Raw genomic sequence first — 21,231 nt, 5'->3', positions numbered from 1 at the left:
AAATACATACAAGTTTTGTTCCATTGTCAAGATACTTTTGTAATATTTTTTTAATATTAAAATGTGTAACATTACAGATTCATTGTTGAGCAAATTTATATATATTGCTATAGATTATTTTTATAATCGCAATGATTCGATTCTTCATTCCAGGGGAAAATATAAAACCTAAACCAGAAGGTAAGATATATGTAGTTTATCAAAACAAATGTTTTTCAAAAGGCCAGCTAACGTGTAGAGAGTTATGAACGAATAATCATTTGTTTAGTTTTTAAAAGAAATTACAGAATAAAAAAATGTTCCATTTCACAATGTTTTAAAATACATAAGCAGACAGAAGTAGCAACAAAGAAGACTTTAATGCATATCGATTAAGAAAAAAAAAATTACCAAATGCCTTGATTTATTACAAGTACATTTAATTTATTCAGTTTCAAGAATAAGGGGAATGCTCTTGTAGAAATGCATTTTAGATACGTTCATCAATGAAAAAGAACATTAAGAAACTTTTTTCAATTCACCTTGGAATATGTTATGCTTGAAATATTGCGTCCAGTATTTGGACGATAAATAACATATTCTAAGTTCATGTTTTCATATCAGTGACTCATGTAAAATCTGAAAAAACACAAGGTATGGTATCTTTTGATCAATCATAAATTTCTAAGTTTTCTTGTAACAATGTGCTTTTTCCATGTTTTATGTAACTCGGTTATTCAAATGAAGAGTAACAACAAAAAAAGTGTCAACATAATTACATGTTTATTATAAACCTAAATGAAAAAATCGTTATGCAATGGATGAATATAGCGTCACAGTACCCAAATTGCACCGAGTACACAAATTGCACACATTTAGCTAAAAAAGCAGCTGGAATCTTCCAAGTTTTCTTAGAGACTGAACAATTTGTATTTTAATGATTTGACATTATGCACGTCTTTCAACAAAGCTTAATATATCTAAATATACACAAAATGTTCACAGTATATATCAACAGATGAAGTATCCAATGTAAAAAATAACATCTGCGGAAACGACGTTAACAAAAAATCGATGTTTAAAAATGAGCAATTAAAATATTTTACAGGTATCCATTTCTTAAAAAATCAATAGTAAGCATGGACTATGGGTCACATTATTCTAAATACTTGGAAAACAAAACACCAGTTTTTCGATTTTTACGGTTGTTGATTTAAGCATTGATTGAGTACTCCTCATTACAGAATCATGGAGGTGGGTAAACCCAATTTTTCTATGATTCAATATAGATTCAAAATTAAATTAATATCCTATGGCACGCCGTCTCGTCAAGCAAATGGATATATTAGTGTTTATGGAAAATGAGTAGCCTCTTAATAAGCTTGTCTCTTAATATCGACCACTTATGTCCCATAACACTGGAGCAACAAATCTGTAATATTTAAAAGAATAGCAATAAAGGGCCATAAGTCGATGAAGGACGGAAAACATCAAGGCCAAAAAGAATGGACAATTCGAGAAAAAAATAGCATACAAAACATGCACAGAAAAATAAAGATAGTGCAAAAATAATCTTCAACAAAAATCATGGGTAAAAGCAGAACTATGAAGAGCAGCCCGTTTAAGCCAATCTGGTCCAAAGAGCAAATGTGATCTATTGGCTTCGCTGGGCTCCGTCGTCTGTTGTCGATCGTTAACCGCTAATAACGCATTTCCTATGTTGTACTTTAAATAAGCCTCAAGCAAATTGGTAAGAAATAGACGTCTCATTTCTATCAAATGACTAGAATTTCTGTAGTCGCACTATCTGGGGCGTAAATGAATAGTAGACTAATATAGGGTTCTGGATAGTTTTATTATAATGTAACATCAAACAAAACCCTGTAATATAATATCACATTTAATAACAACATCTATAAACTAATTCTTATAAAACATGTATTATATCAATCTGATAAATTTACGTAATGTGTGTATTTACAAAAATTAACCAATTAACTGTAAAATACGTCACAGTTTAAGAAATTAACAAAATGTACAATTAAACCTTATCTAATCAAAATGTTACTTCCTGTGACATTCGAAACAGAATTTTACTTGTCAAAAAAGCAAAATAGAAATATAGTTTCTCATTTAGCAATAACATTATAACATACGAATAAACAATAAACTATAAACAAACAGTTTAAGCAAGATATGCATTAGTAATGCAAATAACGAAAAGCAGTTAACTAATAAAGCTAAGCTAAGCTGAACAAAGCAAAATAACTAAGCTAATAAAATAATAAGCAACTGCAACTGAAACACTCATTCTTACCTCGTATGAGGTACAAAGGTTATGCCTCAACGTATAACTACATCAATTGCAGAACTGTGATAAAACCTGTATAACAAATACTAAATTATAGTTACTATGCACAGACTTATAAAGTACTTAAAATATATCAATAGGAGACAAAAATGTTATAAAGACTCTGAAAAAGTATTTATCAAGTTAACATTTTTCTCATTTACTCTCGGACTCATTCTGCTCAAATATTCGCCATTCATTACGTTTATCTTTACACTTATTTATTACCAGGCTTAAATTATGTTACTCAAATGTAAAATAATAATGTGCCTGTGATAAAAGTTACGTTAACCTTTTAAATAATTTACAACATTCATTCGCCAATCACACGATACACATTCTTACTACGAAGTCATGCTAAAATAGAAAGTTACTCGTGCGTGAGATACTGATTAATCCGGTAATGAAATTACGATGAAAATAAGATATAGACAGAATATCTAAAGAGATAAGTAAGCAAACTGACCTGAAATAATCGTAAAAATCCTCCAATACAAATAATACAAAATATGAGACTAAAGAAAATATATGAAACGTCTGTTCGGTTTGAACATCAATCCACAATTAACTATAGACTTCATTAGAAAAAAAAACCGCCAAAAGATATATATTTTGTATTGAAACGACGATATTGTACATGCGTTTACAAAAATTAAAGTGATCAAAAAGAAATAAATATAAAATCCATAAGAAGACAGAACTAACAAAAATGAAGAGTATAGTGTACATCGATCTCTAAATTTGTTACAAGTAAAATTCATTTATTTTGTTACAAGAATTATGCAACTATCATACAAGTGAGAGGTTTAGCTAACTATAAAACCAGGTTTAATCCACCATTGTCTACATAGGGAAATGCCTGTACCAAGTCAGGAATATGACAGTTGTTTTCCATTCGTTTGATGTGTTTGAGCTTTTGATTTTGCCATTTTATAAGGGACTTTCTGATTTGAATTTTCCTTGGATTTCGGTATTTTGTTATTTTACTTTTTTTAAGCATGTGTTGAGAAATAAAATTAGCTCGATACACATAGATATAATTCTATCCAAGTATTTATTCGTTAGTAAGCGTGCGTAAGATTCAAGTCAACGCTTCTCGTCAGTGCAATTTGGGTATTGTGACGTTATATTTATCAATTGTATAACGATTTTTTCGCTTAATGTGTATAACCAAGTAATAAAAAAACACGGAAAAAGCACATTGTTACAAGAAAACTTCGAAATCTGTGATTGGTCAAAAGATATTATACCTTGAGGTCCCTGAAATGAAAACATGAATTACGAATATGTTACTTATCGTTCAAATACTAGACGCAATATTTCAAATTAACATATTCCAAGAATTTAAAAAAAATATTTTAAATTTATAGGTTAAAGTGTTTTCCTTTTTCTTTGGTAAAGTATTACACTGAGTACAAAAATTGCACCCAATACCAAAAATAGCAGCAGCAATCTTACAAGTTTTTTTTTAGAAACTTAACAATTTGTGACTTTTATGATTTGACATTAAGCACGTCTTTCGACATAGCTAAATACATTTAAATATACACAAAACATCCACAGTTTATATCAACAGATGAAGTATCCACTGGAAAAGGTAAAATCTACTGAAAAGTCGCGCTACGATGTCCATAAAACATCAACTTGAGCAATTCAAATATCTTACAGGCATCCATTTCTTCTTGCTCGAAGGGTAGGCATTTCCTGCACCACATGTGGCACCCATCGTGTTGCTCATGTAAGTACAAACCCATTGATAAGTCTTTTTCGGTAGGTCTAATTCTGTGAAAAGAAGATGGGATTATGGTTACGACAATCGAAACATATCCGTCGTCATCTGTGAAACAAATATTCAATGACGATCAACCAACTCTTCAGTGACATATCAACTTCAACAATTAGAACTCTTGATTGTATAGCTAACTTGTAAGCAACAACCCTCTATCAAGGAAATTATGATTGAAAATGCTAACTCTCGAATATTGTATCTACTGGAGATTTATATCCATATGTTAATGTGTAAATGTTTATCAATTTTCCAACAGAATATAACTATGCCCTTGGAAAAAAAGCAGCACAGAGTTCAACATGGCATTCAAAATATGCTGCTTCAAAAGCAGTTGATGGAAAGGAAAGCACGTTTACACACACAAAGAACGAAAACAATGCATATTGGAGTGTTGATTTGGGAAAAACAGTCAATGTGAAACAGATCAATATTATTAATAGAAAAAATTGCTGTGGTAAGGAGTTAGAAAAATATATTTATGATAAGATTCAAAATAATTTCACGTGAGTTAGGTAAGAGTGTTTACTTTTGAACTTTTTAAAAGCAACACTATTTTAGACAGTTTTTTATATGACAATAGGTAAATCATCAAACTATCATCTTAATTGATGTTTAGTACTATTTATGATCTTCAGAAAAAATCTTAGCATTATATCATATAATAATGAAGTGTTGATTCATCGAAAATAACACCTTCAAACAAATTAAAACCATTTACAGAAACGTTAACTGTCGAAAGAAGTCAAATGCTATAAAGTGATAAGAATCACACAGATTTTGTCAGGATATTAATAATTAAATACAATACTGTCTTGGAATAACTATTTCCTAACTTAGTTCTTGTAATAACTTTGCTTGGAAACATAGTCACATTTAATGAGAATACGATCTATTTTGTTTTTGATGTCACTCTGTCTAATGTCAAGAACAAAGAAGTTTCATAGGCTAATATAGGTGTCAGAACACCAATTCAAAATCTCTATTTATTCAACCAAATTTTGCAATTTTCACAGTTTTCTAAATATGTTACCTTAAATTTAACTTCATAGAAAGCAGATATATCCTGAATTGTACATGTATCAACTTTCTACATGCCAATGTTTAACCAATGTTTAAAGTCATATTATGAAATACTACTGTTTGGAAGTCAAAAACTGCTAAAAAAACTCCTGGTTTTCTGGAAATCTTAGATATAAATAAGAAGATGTGTGTATACTATGGAGCGCATTAATCCTCAATTTTAAATGCAAACTCATGGCCAGTAAATTTTTGCTCAAAATGGTCTACATATATTTTTCTTTCAATGAATGTTTCATTTCTGCAAGTTTGTTGATTAGTTTAAGAAAACAATGACATTATAAGCACTTTTTTTGTCAGGGAAGGGTTACTTTTACATATGTTTCAAATTGAAGTGAATGTATTGGTGGTCTTGACACCTATATGGAATAACAACCTTTCTTCGATATGGGGTCATTTATTTTGAGTGAATGAAGAGGACGATACATGTTGATTTTCGGGTCATTTGATCGACAATGAAGGTCATTCTTGCTAAGAATTGATTTCCATAAGACGATATTACTGTCTTAAATGATATTTAATATGGAGGAGAGGGGTATTAGAGCTAGCTCACTAACATTTCTCTAAAATGTTATTTGTACGCGTCCTAAATACGCCTGAAATATTTTCCACCGGATGTTAAATAACCAACCATAAATCAACCAATGAACAGGCATAATAAGGCTTCTCTGAAAGTTGTTGAATTTTCAGTTGTTTCATAAAAAGAAACATGGAAAGCAAACTGCAAAAAAATCGTATTTTTCACCTGTGAAAATACACGCTTCTGCTAAGGGAGAGGCATATTTGGCTCTTAAATGCCATGTTATTGATTTCTGCAATTCAAGTATAAATTTGAAAAGAGAAAAAAAAGTTAAATCTCTCATGAATGGAAATTTAACAAGTTCTGACATTTTACAACAGCAATGATGTCATATATGACGACACAAATGAGCAATCGTACGATGAAACTCATAGTTTTGACTAAATTTTGGAAAATGTTTGAAGATTTTGCCTCTGACGACTTTCGCCACATGCATGAACCACTGTAATTATCTGTTAGGATGTGTGTCTTGTCAATTTATATATTTTTATGACCAATTAATTTTTGTGGACGTGGGTGGTCAGTGTTTTTCTACAGGAAATATACCTTAAATGGGAGTTTAACGGGTGAAAAGATTGTTAAGATTTGATATCACAGTCTAATTTAACGCTAAGTTTAGCCCTTTCGTTGCCCTTCCGCTTTCAAGAAGTCATAAAAAGTTTTATTTCTTTTGGTCAAAAACAGACATTAACCCCACTATTGCTTTTGTTAAACAGAGCAAATAACTTTATTCTAATGGGATCGTTCTTCTTGACAAAGACTTCTATTTTTGTTTTAAATTGTAAAATTGTCTGCTTTGTTTTTAGCCTTCATAATGAATAATGTAGCTGTACAATCAAGAACCTTTTCTAGGTATATTTATTTTTCAAATAAAACAAAAGAAAAATGAACTATATCATAACCTGGTAATCGAATACAGCTTTTTAGAATCTGGTATTAAACTTCCTGTTGATGACCAATGAGATGAATATACTTTACGAAAAATTAAAAAAAGTTGGTTTTGAATTAGATTTGTTCGATACTGAAATGTGTTTCATTACAAAGAGTGTACTAGCTATATGGAATACAATCGGTGATATGATGATTGGCACAGACAGATTGATTTCTTAGAATTCCATTTTTGAACAGTTGATATAGACTCTTGATATTGATATCTTTTCAGGTAATCGGCTGAAGAATATAGCGGTTACAGTTGGACAGAATCGTCATCAGATGAAACTTTGTAGTAATTTCATAGGACCTGGTAAAACTGGACAAGAAATAATGTTAACATGCAAGAGTCCAATCCCAGGCCGCCATGTGAAACTTTTGAGAAGCGGTAAAGGTTATCTCAGTTTGGCAGAAGTTCAAGTGATAGGCCATACAGGTAAACATTTAGATATTTTTTTTTTAAAATAGCTTCTTTCTGGTTGTGTGTTTGTACTGAATGTCTTTTCTATTGAAAAACTGTCAGTTAAACAAAAAACAGAAAATCCTATAATTTTGCTGTTGAATATTTTTATAAAATAAACATACGTCTGTAGATTATAAGCTAAATATTGATCTTTGCATCGTTGAATAGTTTTATGTATAAACAATATCAATAAGAAGATGTGGTATGATTGTCAAAGAAACAATTTTCCGCGACAGAACTAAGGACATACAGATGGGTAAAGTCCTTACCTGTTCATCAAGTTTACTTGATGACCAGACTTTATGACTGTTGGAAGTTAACTTGGAACAGAAAAAAAACCAAGACATTTAGCAGTTACAGGATTTATGACTGCTCCGGTTGGTTCTAGGACAGAATTCATGTTAATTTGAAAAGAAGACTTAATCTGGACTGCTCTGTCGAACCAAACTTGTTCTTATAAAATTTAACTTTGGTCTGGTCTACTCCAAGATAAAGTTAACATGATATAAAGTTGACTAGTAAACAGGACTGCTTTAATTGATGAATATCATTAAAGTATCATCACACTCATGTATCAATAAATTTAGTAAAAAATATATATCCATAGGACCGATCAAAAAGCAGACCTGACCCATAACTGGTCTGTCAAATAGCAGACTTGTCCACAGGACAGGTTAACAGATCTGATCTGGTCATGTTGTCCTGTCCACAGGTCTGGTCAAACTGACCTGTCCGCAGTTCTGGACTTGTCTGCAGCTGTCCCAAAAATGTAGACGTAGGTCTGTTGTGGTAAGGATAACGTTTACTTGCAGGTCAGCTAAAATTTTCTAAAGTTAACTTAAGTCATTCATGTAAGGACTACTCTAAGTTATCTTTTGAAAAGGTTAGGACTGCAGCAATCTGTAGAAGTTAACAACAACGAGTCTCCGTACAACAATGAGCAAAACCAATACCGCATAGTAAGCTATAAAAGACCCCAAAATGACAAAGGTATAACAATTTAAACGAGAAAACTAATGGCCTCATGTGTGTACAAAACAATGCAAGAAAAACAAATATGATATATGGCAACAAACGACAACCAATGAATTACAGGGTCCTGGCTTGGGACAGGGACATACATAATGTTGCGGGGTTAAACACATGTTTGTTGGCTCCAAACCGTTCCTCTAACCGGGAGCAGTGGTGTAATAACACGAAATAACAACAAACTATACAAATCAGTCGAAAGGACTTAAAGTCATCAGATCGATACAAAGAACAAATATCTTCCTAACAATTGTGCCAAATATTAACTCACTTTGACGAAAATCCTAATTTTCTGAAAGTTTCAAAACTTTAAACTTGATTTTCTCAAAACAATGAAAAATGCAGATAGAACCTTTTTGCTCTGAACCCTCGTTATGTAGTCGAACAAAATGTTCTGACCTAAAACTTGTAACTCCCTATACCAATATAATTTGAGGAAGCGTTACAAACAAGTAAGTTCATAAAAAATGTACATACGAGTGAAAAACATCACTCGTTCAATGAAAGTAATAATTATGGGGGTCGTCTCATAACAGCAAATAACAATTGCAATTTCAATATTTCTAAAGGTAAATGCTACAACATAATATAATGACTGGTATTATGGTTTTCGGTCATATGATGTTGAATAAAAATCATAAAAATAATCCTGAACAGGCATGCACTGATTCCATCTTTATCTCAGTGAAATTTAGGAATGAATGGCATACAAATATAACTTTAGAATAAGAAGACAGAGTTATAGTTAAATACAATTAACAACTAAATTGTACCCGTTACAATAAGTATCGACAGATTGTAAGACCATGAGTGTACATATGTGTATAGCAATAATTTTTTGTTTTATTTTTATTTAAATCAATATTTATACAAAATAAAACAATATTCAAAGATCTAATTATAGTGTTGTATCGGTAACTTAACCTTTTAAAACAATTTAATTTAAAGGATCGATAAGTTTACCCGTATCGTATCTAAATTTACTGGCTCGGTAATCAACATAATCGTAAAATTTAGGATGTACTATCCCGTTTGTATTAAGTACAGGCAAACTTCCAAACCAAATCTTTGTATATATGAAAGAATCCTGACAAGTAAATGCTTTTAGTCACTTGAGGTAACCAAAATCCCTGACTTTAGGCAAAGTGTACGTAATTAACTAATCCACATTTTTTTTTTAGTTTTTACATATGGATTCTGCTTGTAAAAATACACCAGAAAATAAAATAAAAAAAGGAGGTAACCGTTTTCGTTTTTTCAATACAAGCTGTTGAAATTAACAGCATGATACGCCAAAAATACAAAGAATATATAGGAAAAATCATAACAATCGGCAGATATTTTTTACTTTAACAAAATTTTCTAATTCGTTGGTCAACAGAATTTAAAAAAAAAATCGATATACGATTCTAAAATGAACGACGAATCCATTGGTGCAAAGAAAGACCTTAGCAACCGTGCTAGTTTTCAATCTATATCCTGTGGAAGTTTAATTTTTAGCAGAAAAGATAAAAATATATTCGGCGACGTTATGGATGTCTACTTTAACGTCACCACATCTTCTATTTTTTTAAATTTTTAGGATATTTCTGCTGCCAAAGAAAAAAGCAAGTTGGTAAAATAAATATAATGCAAGTGAAAGAAAGTTACTGTAAAGACTTTAACACTTTTCTAAATTAAATCTTTTTGAAATGCTTGCGTTTTCCTTATTTCTATGAATCTAATATCGAGTTTGAAATTGTCCCGGTTAACACAGCGTTGACCGAATGATTCAATACATATTTAAATAACCGGTTATAATATTGGGATCGCGTATACACGTCTTTTTTTAAATCTTATTTCTGCATGTTTTTATTTAAAAAAAGTAAATATAATTTTCTGCATCTATTCATCCTCACCAATTTCCTGTCTCGATCGCTTTCCCTTTTCTTTAACTATGATGTTTGCTGGAGTTTCTGTAACAAAGGAAATAATTTCTTGTACCAGTTTTTGTTAAATATCCACATGGACGACTACCAAAAAATAAGAAAACTGCATCTGCAGTTGTCTTGAGAATTTTTATGGCTGTAACAAGGTCAAAAAAAAAGAACCCGAAAATGAATTTCAGCAAATAAAACAGATCGGAGTTTTTGATATAACTTTCCGTAGCTCCGATCGTTCCCAGTGTTATGCCTTAGCATTGTGTATATTACAATGTTATAGCATTGTGTAAAGTGTAATGCTAAAGATATGCTATAAATGTACTGGTGTAATGCTATAAATGTAACGCTATAAGAATGTACCAAGGGCGATGTTATGAGAATGTATTCATCCAGTATGATGCTAAAAAAAATGTATATACCTTGTGTAATTTTATAAGAATTTTATTAGAATGTACCTAGTGTAATGCAAGGTGACTGTGCAGTTTACCTAGTGTAGTGCCATACGAATTGTGCCTGTATATAATGCAAATGAATTGCTTGTTTGTTAACATAAGATAAAAATGAGTAAATTGCAAATGAGACAACTATCTGCCACAGTTTAAGGTAGATTGGATGTCATTTTTGTGAGCGTGCGTTCTGTTCATGTTGCAAAAATACTTTTTTGTTTTAAAAATATTTTGCCAAGTATCATTCAATATACGACAAAATAACTAGAAATTGAAATTTAAAGATTGAACTATCAAAAAATTAAGTGTCGTAAAGTATATTTAAAATTTTTGGGGATTTTTTCAAGAAAATAAGACCCGTGACCCCTTATTTTTATTTTATATTTCAGAAGTATTAATGAAAAGTAATTCTCTCATCGAATTTTAGCCAATTTTATCGTTTAATGTTTCTTCGATAAAGAAAAATTAAGCTACCCTTAAACAAACAATATAAAATAACCAAAATTTCGTTAATTTCAATGTATTATTTCGAAAAAACAAGGTCCTTGATCCCCAGTTTTTATATTGAAATTTGAAATTACATTGACCCAGAAGTCTTTTACAGAAATTTGAGACAAATCTATCGTCAAACATTTAGACATTCCAGTTACCTTAAATAAAGTGGACGTAAGCAATCATTATAGGCAACCATACGGCCTTCAACAATGAGAAAAAATCATACCGTATAGTCGGCTATAAAAGGCCCCAACGTTGTATACATTATTTTCTTCACGCTCTCCCCCTTCTTCCCGTTACCATTTACTATATTCTATCGTAATCTTCAATTGACAATTGGGAAGAAAATTTTACTTCAAAATGGTATTCACTACATCTGAATGATACAGAAAAAAAAAAGGTTCGATATCTAGATGTTTTAAAATACATAAAAAGACAGATCTAGCAACAAAGAAGACTTATAATGCATATCAAATAAGAAAAAAAATACCTTTATTTTGATACGTTCATCAACGAAAAAGAACATTAAGAAACCTATAACGTTAAAAGTTTTTACATTTTACCTTGGAAAATGTGATATTTGAAATATTGCGTCCAGTATTTGGACGATAACTAACATATTCTTAGTTCATTTTTTCATTTCAGTGAAAACTAGTATACTGTACATGCGTTAAAAAATTGAAATGAGCAAAAAGAAATAAATAGAAAATACATAAAATTTTTGTTCCATTGTCAAGATACTTTTGTAATATTTTTTTAATATTAGAATGTGTAACATTACAGATTCATTGTTGAGCAAATTTATTTATATTTGTATAGATTATTTTTATAATCGCAATGATTCTCTTCTTTATTTCAGAGGAAAATAAAAAACTTAAACCAGAAGGTAAGATATATGTAGTTATAAAAACAAATTTTTTTAAAAGGCCAGCTAACGTGTAGAGCGTTATGAACAAGAAATTAGGTTTTAAAAGAAATTACAGAATAAAAAAAGGTTCGATATCAAAATGTTTTAAAATACATAATCAGACAGAAGTAGCATCAAAGAAGACTTTAATGCATGTTGATTAAGAAAAAAATATATTTACCAAATGCCTTTATTTATTACTAGTAAATTTAGTTTATTCAGTTTCAAGAATAAGGGGAATGCTCTTGTAGAAATGCATTTTTGATACGTTCATCAACGAAAAAGAACATTAAGAAAGTTTTTTCAATGAACCTTGGAATATGTTATGTTTGAAATATTGCGTCCAGTATTTGGACGATAAATAACATTTTCTAAGTTCATGTTTTCATATCAGTGACTCATGTAAAATCTGAAAAACCACAAGGTATGATATCTTTTGATCAATCAAAGATTTCAGGGTTTTCTTTTAACAATGTGCTTTTTCCATTTTTTTTGTAACTCGGTTATTCAAATGAAGCGTAACAACGACAAAAATGTCAACATAATTACATGTTTATTATAAAACTGAATGAAAAAACGTTATCAAATTGATGAATAGAAAGTCATAGTACCCAAATTGCACCGAGTACAGAAATTGCACACATTTAGCTAAAAAAGCAGCTGGAATCTTCCAAGTTTTCTTAGAGACTGAACAATTTGTATTTTAATGATTTGACATTATGCACGTCTTTCAACAAAGCTTAATATATCTAAATATACACAAAATGTTCACAGTATATATCAACAGATGAAGTATCCAATGTAAAAAGTAACATCTGCGGAAACGAGGTTAACAAAAAAATCGATTTTTAAAAATGAGCAATTAAAATATTTTACAGACATCCATTTCTTAAAAAAATCAATAGTATTGTCACATTGTTCTAAATACTTGGAAAACAAAACACCAGTTATTCGATGTTTACGGTTGTGGATTTAAGCATTGATTGAGTACGCCTCATTACAGAATCATGGAGGTTTGTCAACCCAATTTTTCTATGATTCAATATAGATTCAAAATTAAATTAATATCCTATGGCACGCCGTCTCGTCAAGCAGTTGGATATATTAGTGTTTATGGAAATGGGTGGCATCTTAATAAGCTTGTCTTTTAATTTCGACCACTTAAGTCCCATAACTCTGGAACAACAAATCTGTAATATTTAAAAGAATAGACATAAAGGGCCATAAGTCGATGAAGGACGGTAAACATCAAGGCCAAAAAGAATGGACAAACCGAGAAAAAAATAGCCTACAAAACATGCACAGAAAAATAAAGATAGTGCAAAATAATCTTCAACAAAAGTCACGGGTAAAACGCAGTGATGTTAAGGCAATTTCGATTAGATTTGGTCAGGGGCAGATAACCGCGCAGGTACCTCATTATGTATTCATATATTCATTAATGGCGGAGAGTACCTAAGCTGCCTCTATCGATAAAACTGTATGAAATCAAATTACATACATGCCTGTTATTTAAAAACAGGTATCCATATGGTGTAATTTGTTTACTGAAACACGAATATTCTATGTTTGTGCTTTAATTATTATTGTAAACGGTTGCAATAGCTGTTTTTTGTGCCGAAATTGTCGGCTTGTGGACACCGCCTCCTTTTGATGATCAGCCAATCAGTAGACGATCGTCGTCGAACAGATGTTTGTAGTTTGCAGAATGGAAAACACCTTGCAGCGGAAATTATTTTCACTTCTACGTGAAAATCTAGCCAGAAAAGTAAGTGTAAGCCACCAAATATGTAAAATTTATGAAACATACGTTGCTTGTTCTGTTAATCATTCGCTTCAGAAGGCGAAAAAACGGCACAGTATTAGATAAAACGAGTTCAGTGTTGGCAAGCATGTTATACACGTGGTCAAAACGAAACTAGACTGCAAAAAATATCTGAAATTTGAATAATGTATCGAGTCCCGTCAGTAAATGAACAGAATATCGAATGAAACAAGTTCCCTGCATTATACCAAGAGCCAATTCTCAACATTTACCCTGGAATTCATTTCTAATTAACGTTTTGCAGGTATCCTGGTTGGGTACATCTGTAAAGTTTGCTCCACCGTTGACTTCCGTCCGGAGCCCACGTTGCTGGAGCCATGATCCCTTCCTTCAAATCATGGAGCCCTTAATTTGAAGCTTAGGGCACAAAAACTTGCTCAAACGAACCCTGAACACGTAATTTGGAGATCGGTCACATATGGTGTAACCCCCCCCCCCCCCCCCCCCCCCCCCCCCAACCAACCAACCAACCAACCTAACCAATTCAAATGTAAAGTCCATAGTATAATATTTTCTGCCGAGTGCTGACGGTATATTTCAACTTTGAATTTTATAGATCCCTACTTGGAAGTTTACAGCGTTTATATACTTGTTGGTTATAAAATACATGTACTCATGAGAACAATTTTGAACATGATAGTCTAATTTGGCAAATGATATTATTTTTCTTGAAAGGCTTTGTAAATGATTTACTGTGACACTTCCTATGACCGTCATTCTAAGGAAGGAATCCCAGCAAAAAATTAAGGAAGCCTCTCATGACACAATAATAATAGACTTATTGATATCATGACTGCCCACGTTGACATAATCTTTTTAGATATGGTTATCATCAGTATTAAAATGAAAAAGAGCACTGCTTGCATGCTGATGATGTCTTGCGTCACAGTACCCAAATTGCACCTATTTAGCAAATCTTACAAGTTTTCTGAGAGTAAATAATTTGTATTTTTTAAAATTATTTGACATTATGCACATTTTTCTAATACATGTAGGTAAATATATTTAAATATTCACAAAACGTTTACAGTATATATCAACAGATGAAGTATTCACTGGAAAAGTAAAATCTACGGAAACATCAGCATGCGACGTCCACAAAAAGTCATCTTTTAAAAATGAGCAAATAGAATATACGTATTACGCCATACGAGTATTAGTTTCTTAAAAATTGAATAGCAAGCATGGACTTAAATGTCAATTTGTTCTAAATATTTAAAAAAATAAAACAGAACATCTGTTATTCGAATTTCAAGGATAGGAATTAAAGCATGGATGCATTTTGGGTACTCCTCATTGCAGAATCATGGATTGTTTGGAGGTCGGTTTTAACCCATTTTTCTATGATTCAATATGGATTCAAAATTAAATTGGTGAAACTAAATAGTAAATAAGGATACATCTACAAAATAAACACAGAATGGAAACTTTTGTCTGGATCTTAAATACATGTATGTGAAAAAACTGTCAAAATAGGTGCAATTTGGGTACCCTCGGCTCACGTTACATGTATATACAGTGACAACAAACATTGACAAGGCAGCAAATTATTGTACTATAAATTCAGAAGAATTGCGATTACTCCGATGAGTATCGCAATAATAATTAACCTCACATTTTTATACGCCCGTTTACGGGACGTATTATGGTATACCGTTGTCCGTCTGTCCGTCAGTCGTCAACATGTCGGACATTAACTCAAAAACGCTTTAACCAATTTGCATAAAACTTTTTGTGAATTGTTTATATCTATTGATGTGAGCTCCCTTTCGTTTTTATAAATTTTAGATTTTATGTTTCCCAGTTATGGGGTTTTATTCATTAAAAAAAGGGGGATTTTCCTGTTTTCGGACAATAACTCAAGAATGCTTTCACCAACTTGCAAGAAATTTTGGTTAATTGTTTATATCTATTGACATCAGCTCCCTTTTGATTTTTATATTAGATTTTACGTTTCCAAGTTACGGGGTTTTATTCATGAAAAAAAGGGGGGATTTTCCAGTTTTCAGACAATAACTCAAAAATGCTATCAGCAGTTTTCATGAAACTTTGATGAATTGTTGATATCTATTGATGTAAGCTCCCTTTAGAATTTTATGAATTTTAGATTTTACATTTCCGAGTTATGGGGTTTTATTCATTAAAAAAGGGGGGATTTTCCAGTTTTCAGACGATAACTCAAAAATGCTTTCATCAATTCTTATGAAACTTTGGTGAATTGTTTATATCTATTGATGTAAGCTCCCTTTAGAATTTTATAAATTTTATTTGTTTATAGTCTGACAACAGATTTACTAAGTATTGCGCAACAGCATAGTGTATTGCACAACAGCCAGAAATCTTTAATTGAATATAAATTCAATTCATATAACCAATTTCAAGTTCTTTGACTACATTTATTCAGAAACCTATAATATGTCAAATATTTAATTACAATCCAAATTCAGACCTGTATCAAGCTTGAATATTGTGTCCATTTTTGCCCCAACTGTTCAGGGTTCGACCTCTGCGGGCGCATCCAGCTGCGATCAGCGAAGCAGTTTATTGTCCCTCCTTTCAAAAATCACAATAATATTAAATGCACACAATGATTTAGAAATTTTCAAAATAAAGCCAGCAGTCATTATACGCCTGTCTTTAATGGGGCATCTAAGCTACGAGATATAAAAAAAAATTAAAATATGATTATTTTTTTTTCAATATTTAATGAAAGTGCAATAGTGAAATAATAATTCACATTTAGCACCCAGTTTGGTTCAATTTTGTCGAAATAAGCTAATAAACATCTCTGGTGAATCATTCAGTCAATAACTCAAAAACTCTTTCACCAATTTTCATGAAACTTTGGTGAATTGTTTATATTTATTGACAAAAGTTTCCTTTCCATTTTTTTTAATTCTTGATTACTCGCCTTTGAGTATTGGGACTTTATTCATAAGAAAAGATTTTTTTTAGTCCCCTATCGACGAAGTCGAAGGGGACTTTAGGTTTGCACTCCGTCCGTCTGTCCGTCTGTCCATCCGTCAGTCCGGCAAATCAGCTTTCCACATTTTTTTTCTTCGTTCTTGAAGATATTGATTTGATATTTGGTATATAGTTTTATCATGACAAGTTATAGATCAAGTTCGAATTTTGTTCCGGTCTGATTATTTAGTCTAGAGTTATGGACCATAACTCTGGACTATATCTAATGTTAGAGTACTATGTTAAACCAATTATTTCTGTACAAAGGGAAATAACTCATTTTTTTAAAGACATTCTTTGTTAAATTATTTGAAGAATTTTTTGGCAGATTTGTTTGTTATGATAAACTAAATTTCTGAATGCTATATATATATAAAAAAAAAATATGAAGAGAAATCCTTTAATTACTTTGTGTAGATAAAAGTTGTTGACATTTTATAGATAAGTGACAATTCTATATTAGTTTGTGACAAATGAAAGAAAAATATTTGGAACTATTAATTATATTTGATTATAATTTGAAAATAGATATACACTGTATTACATCATTTCTAATTTTAGAGAACTATTAATCATATCTAATCTTTTTTTCATTCATATATCAGTTTTCCACACCGTTTTTAGTCATGCTTGAAGATATTGACATGATATTTACTTTTTGTTTACACCATAACAAGTTATAGAAAAAGTTAGCATTTTGTTCCAGTAAAATGAATTTTTACCCGGTAGGGGACTAAGTATTGCCATGCAATACTCTCAGAATGCTGTTTTCTTCAGTTTTCGGACAATGACTCAAAAATGCTTTAACAAGTTTTCATGAAACTTTGGTGAAATGTAACATAAGCTCCCATACAATTTTTATATATTTAAGATTTTACTTTTTCGAGTGATGGGATTTTATTCTTAAAAATTATTCATGATTTGTGCTGGTGTGTGCATGTTTTTTGTGTGCTTTTTTTTTGGGGGGGGGGGGGGGGGGGGGGGGGGGCTATTTTGAGCAGTATTTCTAGTTTATCATAAAGATTAATTTAAGGCATAAAGACAAGCTAAAGGACAACAGGCATATCATGTGCTCATGGCGCAGCTCTTTATTTTAAATATGATGAAGCAATTCTTCTAGAAATCAAAGAAAAAATGGGCATTATTTCTATGAAGGAAATCCAGATATCAATTTGGGGTTGGGTGGCAGACGTAATTTCTTTATTATGTTTATTTGATATGTTATATTTATTTATGTATCGTGTATGATTCATTGTAATTAATCTGCTCCTTATTTTAAAAAAAGTATCTGTATTTGTATTAAAAAAATACTTTCTCTTATTTTTAGCTGACCTGTCAAATATAAGAAACAGAGTGCTATTCCAGCTTTGATGAACTATAAAGTAATGGTTTGAATTTGAAAAGCTTTATTTATATTAGACAGGTAAATTGTTGTCCTTTTCTTTTTGCTCGCTATTAAAACTGGTTATCCCTTGTTTTTATATATCAAATCAATCTGCACCAAAGATGTGGTATGACTGCAATGAGAAAACTATCCAACAGAGACCAAATGATGTAGATGAAAGCATCTATATATAGGTTGCTTTGGGGTCCTCAACAACAGTCACTCAGGTGTCACAGTACAACATAAGAACAAACTGTAAAAATTATTAAAATAGGCTTGACAATTAAGTTGTCAGATCAACACATACATGTTGCACAAAAAAAGGCACAAAGTATACTTGCAGTTACTGAAAGCTAGTTCAACGCTAATTACAACTTTTAGAAAGGGCAAGTTTCTAAGACAAAAACACTATACAAATGCAGGTGTTCAGATAATCTGACTGAAGCTATAAAGCTATATTATATATATATAGTAATATATATATATTCTACTGGTATCCTGCTTCTGTTGCTTGGAGTTGGAAACATGTCATCAAATTACTAAAAAAATCTATTTTACAGCTCAATTTTGTGTCCTCTTTACAGTCCACATTAAAGCAAATGTTATGAACAAAATGACGAATAGGAGAAAAGATATGCAAGCCTTGCTTTTCTTCCTCTTTTATAATTTGTGCAAATAAATTTCTGTTGTCGTACAATGTAAGAATATTGTATGGTGTAAATTCAGAAATTATTGTAATGTTTTTTTAAGGCAACTTTATGAGTATTGCAATAATAAGAAGTCACATTCTGGTATCCAATACATATAACTGTCATGACTGTAACTGTATTTTTCTGAAATCACAATAATTAATCTCGCATTTTCGTCCATTCTTCAAAAATTGGAATAATAAATGCACATAATAATTTCTGAATTTAATAACGTACATTTATATTTACCAGCAATAAACTTTATTAGGGCCCCGCCGAATGGCTGGTCGCCCTATAGTTTTCAGTCTGTCCGTCCGTCCATCCGTAACAAATTGTGTCCGCTCTATATCTAGAGAACTTCTAGAGAACCGTTATGATTTCATTCTTTATACTTGACATGTATATTAACCAACACCAGAGGGTGTGTCATAATGTTTGTACAACTTCCTAGGTCAAAGGTCAAGGTAAAAAAACTTTGGTTTCAGATGACAACCACATGTCCTATGGTAAAGATACAAATTTTTTACCATACATTATTCACAGCGGGACCCACAGAGATAGCTCCCATCACAATGATGTCTAGTTTACACATATATTATTAAAAAATGTACTAAGCTTGATTGCTAAAAGTTCTTAGCTGTGGTTTTAGTGTATTACTAATATTGATATTGCAGTATAGCACCCTGCCTTATTCATGTCATAATTTACATTTGGGAAAGGAGATACAAAACGATGTAGTTAAACATAATATGGGCATTATGTTTTTCGGTCTGTGCATCCGTTCTTTCGTCCGTCATTCTGTCACGCTTCATATTTAAGTTTTTGGTTAAAGTTTTTGGTCAAGGTAGTTTATGCTGAAGTTGAAGTCCAATCAACTTGAAACTCAGTACATATGTTCCCTATGATATGATCTTTCTTATTTGAATGCCTAATTAAAGTTAAAGACCCCAATTTCAAGAACAAAGAAAATAATAGTGTGAGTGGGGCATCCATGTACTATGGACAGATTCTTGTTTAATTTATTACATAATACATCTTATAGGCTGCCTATAAGATGTGTTATGTGTTAAATTTTAAAATTAAATAAAAGTAGTGCACCTTATTAAACTTGAACTTTTGATCACTTTTCGCATGTTAAAAATGTCATTTAATATAATTATTATATATATGCATTTTCATATTTCAGGGATGATGACCTGCAGTGAGACAGCAGTAGAAAGTTACATATAACTCATCATGACCATTATGGAAGATCAGATCAGATGAAAATTATGTTTAGAAAGCCACCAAATATGTCTATGAAAAGTAGAAAAAAGGCAGCAATTCTATGTAAAGTACTTAGCAGAAGCATTGCCTGTTCCAATTCCAATGTCAGAGTTGGAATTTAGTGTTTTGATGCTGAGAGATAGAGGAACATTAACTGGACAATTTAGTTTCTTTTTCATGTGTCATTGAAGTTGATGTTTACCATCTTAAAAAGCTTTTACCACAGTTAAAATGAATTCTAAATACAGGCAGTCTGGAGATTTGTGAATTTTCTAACAATTGGAGTTTCAAAATGGATTTCATTTAAAAAAAATTATTTATTTCACAGATGAAATTTGTCGTCTCTTTCATGAAATATTTGAAGAATCAGCAATATATGTTTAGCAATACCTAACCAAATGAGAGATCTACAGATAGACATATGAATTTCAGTTGAACTGTGAAGAAGGAAATATTCATTTAGAAGACTAATATATATAAGTGTTTTGTTATTTTTATGGCAATAACGGGAAAGATGAAGCAATTCGATTTAAACATGACTCATACTTTAATACAGATATACATGAGATATAGGCATACAATTTACTGATGCACCACTAATGGATATACATGTAATTATAAAACTAAGAAGATGTGGTACGATTGCCAATGAAACAACTCTCCACCAGATAACAAATAGTCATATTTTATAACGACTTACATTTCAATTTCATTTCATAACACAGCATACAGGTATACAAAAAGTTCAAACACATAGAAAAAGTGTTTTTATTGCAATTGTTGTTGTTCATCTTATGGTCACATTGAGATGGGCCTTCAATACTGAGCAAGACCACTTGAACAGCCACAGAATGTTTGAAAAAAGAAATCTGGAAATTTTCTTTGCTTGTATATATATCATGTAGCTGCCATTATGTACATGTACATACATGTATCTAGTTTTGTCTATATACTTGGAAATCAGAAAATTTTGCAATGTTTTCATTTCTTATCTAAATTGAAATTGGTTATACGTTTTGCAAAAAAATCATGTAAATTTATTCAAATGATGGTATTATTTGTATCCAGCATTTTCTGAAACTGCAATAATTAATCTCGCATTTTTTGTTCTGGCATTGTTCAATAATTATAATTAT

At 31.2% G+C, this 21,231-nt stretch overlaps 1 protein-coding gene and 1 long non-coding RNA gene across 7 annotated transcripts in view; both read left to right on the top strand.

The window, feature by feature from the left end:
- LOC127703040 (uncharacterized) overlaps positions 1–21,231 on the top strand; it is a 925,706-nt gene that overhangs the window by 354,481 nt on the left and 549,994 nt on the right. The window lies entirely within an intron of this gene.
- LOC127703053 (uncharacterized) lies at positions 13,667–20,168 on the top strand. Its single transcript, XR_007982639.1, has 3 exons — positions 13,667–13,735; positions 18,084–18,179; positions 20,016–20,168. It is a non-coding gene; the product is annotated as an uncharacterized LOC127703053 (long non-coding RNA).

This window comes from Mytilus californianus, unplaced genomic scaffold (assembly GCF_021869535.1).
Source record: "Mytilus californianus isolate M0D057914Y unplaced genomic scaffold, xbMytCali1.0.p SCAF_5, whole genome shotgun sequence".
In the NCBI taxonomy this organism is placed as follows: Eukaryota; Metazoa; Mollusca; class Bivalvia; order Mytilida; family Mytilidae; genus Mytilus; species Mytilus californianus.
Note: the sequence above shows the minus strand (reverse complement) of the source record. Positions and strands in the feature narration are given on the sequence as shown.